Source organism: Gossypium arboreum, chromosome 6 (genome assembly GCF_025698485.1).
Source record: "Gossypium arboreum isolate Shixiya-1 chromosome 6, ASM2569848v2, whole genome shotgun sequence".
Taxonomy (NCBI): Eukaryota; Viridiplantae; Streptophyta; class Magnoliopsida; order Malvales; family Malvaceae; genus Gossypium; species Gossypium arboreum.
In genome coordinates, this window is record NC_069075.1 from 123,591,459 (window position 1) to 123,596,863 (window position 5,405).

The window sequence follows — 5,405 nt, forward strand, 5'->3', positions numbered from 1 at the left end:
TTTCACGAGAGCAACACTTTTATTTCTTAATTGTTTGATTTCTCGAGCTAAAATCTTAATCGGTTCTTCTTCGTAAGTCATATCCGGTCGTAGTTCAATTTCTGTCGGTGAAATTATATCTAAAGGATCCGAATGATACCGACGTAACATAGATACATGGAACACATCATGAATCTTCTCTAATTCAGGTGGTAATGCTAGCCGATATGCTACCGGTCCAACTTTTTCAATTATTTCATATGGTCCAATAAAACGCGGACTTAACTTGTCCTTCCGTCCAAATCTAAGGACTTTCTTCCATGGAGACACTTTCAAAAATACCTTATCACCAACTTGAAACTCAATTTCCCTTCGTTTCAAATCTGCATAAGATTTCTGTCTATCTGAAGCAGCTTTCAAACAATCTCGAATCACTTTCACCTTTTCTTCGGTTTCTTTTATTAGATCAACTCCATAAATTTGATTTTCCTTGAGTTTAGTCCAATACAATGGCGTCCGACATTTACGACCATACAATGCTTCATAAGGTGCCATCTTCAAACTCGTCTGATAACTATTATTATAAGAAAATTCTACTAACGGTAAGTACCTTTCCCAACTACCTTGAAATTCCAATACGCAACATCTGAGCATGTCTTCCAGAATCTGAATTACTCTCTCTGATTGTCCATCAGTTTGTGGATGAAAGGCAGTGCTAAAATTTAACTTTGTACCTAATACCTCTTGTAACTTTTGCCAAAACTGTGAAGTAAATCTCGAATCTCTATCCGAAATTATTGACAAAGGTATTCCATGAAGTCTAACAATATCACGGATATACAATTCAGCCAACTTATTAAGAGAATAATCCGTACGTACCGGAATAAAATGAGCCGATTTAGTCAGTCTGTCAACTATTACCCAGATGGCATTTTTCTTTCCTAGAGTTAACAGCAACCCTGATATAAAATCCATAGTAATCCAATCCCATTTCCATTCAGGAACCATGATAGGCTGGAGTAATCCCGAAGGTACTTGGTGTTCAGCTTTCACTTGTTGACAAACTAAGCACTTTGATACAAACTCGGAAATATCTCTTTTCATTCCACTCCACCAGTACATTTTCTTCAAGTCATTATACATTTTCGTACTGCCCGGATGAACCGCCAAACAACCATTATGTGCTTCATGCAAAATCTTTTGAATCAACTCATCATTTTTCGGTACACAAATCTGATTTTTAAACATCAAGCAACCATCAGAACCAATTCTGAAATCTGATCCTGTATCAGCTTCACACTGGTTTCTCTTGGCTTGCAAATCTTGATCATTTTTCTGAGTTTCAAAAATCTCTTGTAAAAACATCGGTCTTGCTCTTAACTCTGCTAGAATCGAACCATTATTTGATATCTTTAACCGAGTGTTCATAGTTCTCAAAGCAAATAGCAATTTTCTGCTTAAAGCATCGACAACCACATTTGCTTTTCCCGGATGGTAATCAATAACAAGCTCGTAATCTTTCAATAACTCCAACCATCTTCGCTTTCTCAAATTCAAGTCTTTTTATGACATCAAGTACTTAAGACTTTTGTGGTCGGTATATACTCGGCACTTTTCACCATACAAAGAATGTCGCCAAATCTTCAAAGCAAACACTATAGCAGCCAATTCCAAATCATGAGTCGGATAATTCCTTCCGTGAGATTTTAACTGCCTCGAAGCATAAGCCACCACTTTTCCTTCTTGCATAAGTACACATCCTAAGCCATTTCGAGAAGCATCACTATACACCACAAATTCTTTACCTGATTCGGGTTGTACCAACACTGGTGTTTCAGTTAATAACATTTTCAATTCTTCAAAACTCTGTTGACATTCTTCCGTCCATTCAAATTTAACATTCTTTCGGAGTAGTCTAGTCATAGGAGCAGCAATTATAGAAAGTCCATTTACAAACCGCCGATAATACCCAGCTAGCCCCAAGAAACTTCTAACCTTGGTTACATTTTTCGGTGGTTTCCAATCAACAATGGCTGAAATCTTACTAGGATCAACCCGTATACCATCACCTGAAACAATATGACCCAAAAATCCAACTTCCCGGAGCCAAAATTCACTTTTACTAAACTTAGCATACAACTGTTTATCTTTCAAAGTTTGCAAAACTATCCTCGAATGCTCAGCATGCTCTGTCTCATCTTTTGAATAAATTAAAATATCATCTATAAACACCACAACAAATTTGTCCAAGTATGGCCGAAATATGCGATTCATTAAATCCATAAACACAGCAGGAGCATTTGTCAACCCGAATGGCATAACTAAAAATTCATAATGACCGTACCTTGTTTTAAAAGCAGTTTTAGGCACATCCGACTCAAGTCAATCTTTGAAAACCATGTCGCTCCTTTTAGCTGATCAAACAAATCATCAATCCTTGGCAACGGATACTTGTTTTTGATTGTCACCTTGTTTAACTGCCGATAGTCAACACACAATCTTATAGAACTATCCTTCTTTTTCACAAATAATACGGGAGCACCCCAAGGTGAAAAACTCGGTCTCACAGAGCCTTTATCAGTCAACTCTTGCAACTGTGACTTTAATTCTTTCAACTCTGCTGGTGCCATTCTATATAGAGCAATCGAGATCGGAGCTGTTCCCGGTATCAAATCAATACCAAATTCTACTTCCCTGACTAGAGGCAAACCCGACAATTCTTCTGGAAATACGTCCGCAAATTCACACACAACTGGCACTGATTCAACTTTCTTTTCAACTTCTTTTGTATTAATTACATACGCCAAATAAGCTTCATAACCCTTTCTCAAATATCTCTGAGCCAACATCGAAGAAATCATACTAGATAATGCCTCTGATTTGTCTGGTTCAACCCGCAGAATTTCACCACTTTCACACTTTAATTCTATAACCTTTTCTTTGCAATTTATTATAGCATCATGCAATGTCAACCAATCCATACCCAAAATAACATCAAATTCATCAAACGGAAACAACATCAAGTCGGCTAGAAAGTAATGACCCCAAATCATTAAAGGGCATTTCTTGCATACTTTATCAACTATCACACATTTGCCTAACGGATTCGACACTCTAATCATAAATTCTGTGTTCTCAACAGGTATATTCATACTAGACACCAGTTTCATGCATACATATAAATGAGTAGAACCGAGATCAATCAAAGCAATAACATTAACATCATAAAGAGAAAATATACCAGTAATCACATCGGGTGATGAAGCATCTTCACGTGCCTTTATAGCATAAGTTCTAGCTGGAGCCCTGGCTTCAGATTTAGCTGCTAAATCTCTGACTACATTTTTGCTGTTTGCTTCATTTCCAGCTTTTCTCGAATATGTTCCCCTCGAGTCTGCACCACTAGCTTTTACATTCTGAAATTTTTCTTTCTCAGCTCTCTCTGGGCAGTCTCTAATAAAATGATCCGGAGAACCACACCGAAAACCAGTCATTCGCTCTACATGGGCTAAAATGATTTCTGCCACATCGTTGGCACTCGGGCTTAACAAATCTCGATTTCCCACACTAGCCGCAGAAGTAGTCTGAGATTTAGGACCCACATTTTGCTTCTTAGAATTTCCATATGATTGTCCAGCCGAAACCTGTGAACGAGGATTCATATTTCTAGATTTTCTGGATTGCTGTGAGAATGAACTGCTCGTCGGTCTTTTCTTTCAATTTCTAGTCTCAGCCTCTACCTTTTTCTTCTCTTTAAGTAGTTCTTCAGCCTTGCAAGCTCGATCAACCAATACTGCCATTTCTTTTAATTCAAGAATCCCAACAAATACTTTGATGTCTTCATTGAGTCCATTTTTAAATCGTCTGCACATTTTAGCTTCTGTAGGAATATATTCTCTAGCATACTTACTCAACCTGACAAACTCCCTTTCGTATTCAGTAACTGTCATGTTCCCCTACTTTAATTCAAGAAACTCTTTACGTTTCTGATCAATAAATCTTTCACTGATATATTTCTTCCAAAATTCTTCTTGAAAGAACTCCCAAGTTACTTTCTCTTTCGGTACTACTGAAGTCAATGTCTTCCACCAATGATAAGCTGAATCCCTCAACAATGATATAGCACATTTCAAGCATTCCTCAGGTGTACAAGACAATTCATCAAATACTCGAATAGAATTCTCGAGCCAAAACTCTGCTTTCTCGGCATCATCATCAATATTTTCCCTGAATTCTTCAGCCCCTTGTTTACGGATTTTGTCAACTGGAGTTCTGTGAAATTTTATCAGATCTACACCTTGTGGCATTGAAGGTACAGGTTTGAGGAATCGGGGGAGGTGGGGGAGGTTGTGCATTCGGGTTCGTATGAACGAACTCAGTATACCAGGCACTCATCATCTGGAGAAAGGCTTCCCGAGCCCCTTCTCCTCCTCCTTGACCAACAGTAGGAGGTAGATTTTCAGTTGGCACCGCCCCTTCAGCCGGAGCTGGTGCATTACTCTCTGCATCATCAGCCGCAACTGTATCGGGATCCATCTACTATAAAAAATTATTTAAAAGGTCAGAAGTCGTCACACTATCACAATATATATATATGGCATGTATAGCAAAATCCGTACATACAAAACATTAGTCCGAGAACTGACTAAACCTACTCTGATACCACTAAATGTAATGCCCCGTACCCGAGACCATCGCCGGAGTCGAACACGAGGTGTTAACAGACTTAATTCATTACTTAAACAGCTCAAACAATTTATTTTTAAAATTTCCAGTCAAGCTAGCAATCTGCGTCACAATCGCTTAAAAATTGATATCTCGAGTTCCCAAACTCGAAATCCAATTCCGTAAATTTTCCATGAAACTAGAATCATATATCTAGTTACTAATTTGTTTCTAGAATTTTTGGTCAAGCAAATTAGTACAATTTATTAGTTAAATTCTCCCCTATTTCAGGGTTCGACTGCTCTGACCTCTGTATATTACGAATTAGATATCTCTCTGTACAGAATTGCAATGACTATGAAGTTTGTTTATCTTAAAACTAGACTCAATAAGGAATCTGTAAATATAAATAATGAATTCTAATTTTTTTTTTACAATTTATGATGAATTTTTAAATTCAGAACAAGAGATCCAGAAATCACTCTGGCCCTATTTCACAAAAATTCAAATATCTCATAAAATATAATTCGTATACCTATTTTGTTCAATCCATATGAAAATAGACTCATTAATATTAAATTTCATAACTTACTCATCATTTAATTCCATTTGTACTATTTTTAGTGATTTTTCAAATATACATCACTCTCTCTTGATGATTCATTTTATGGCAAATTTCACTTTACTAAGGATTTTCATGCACTAAATAGCATTTTAAACATACATAACATCAAATATGACTTAGATTGGCCATTCCAATG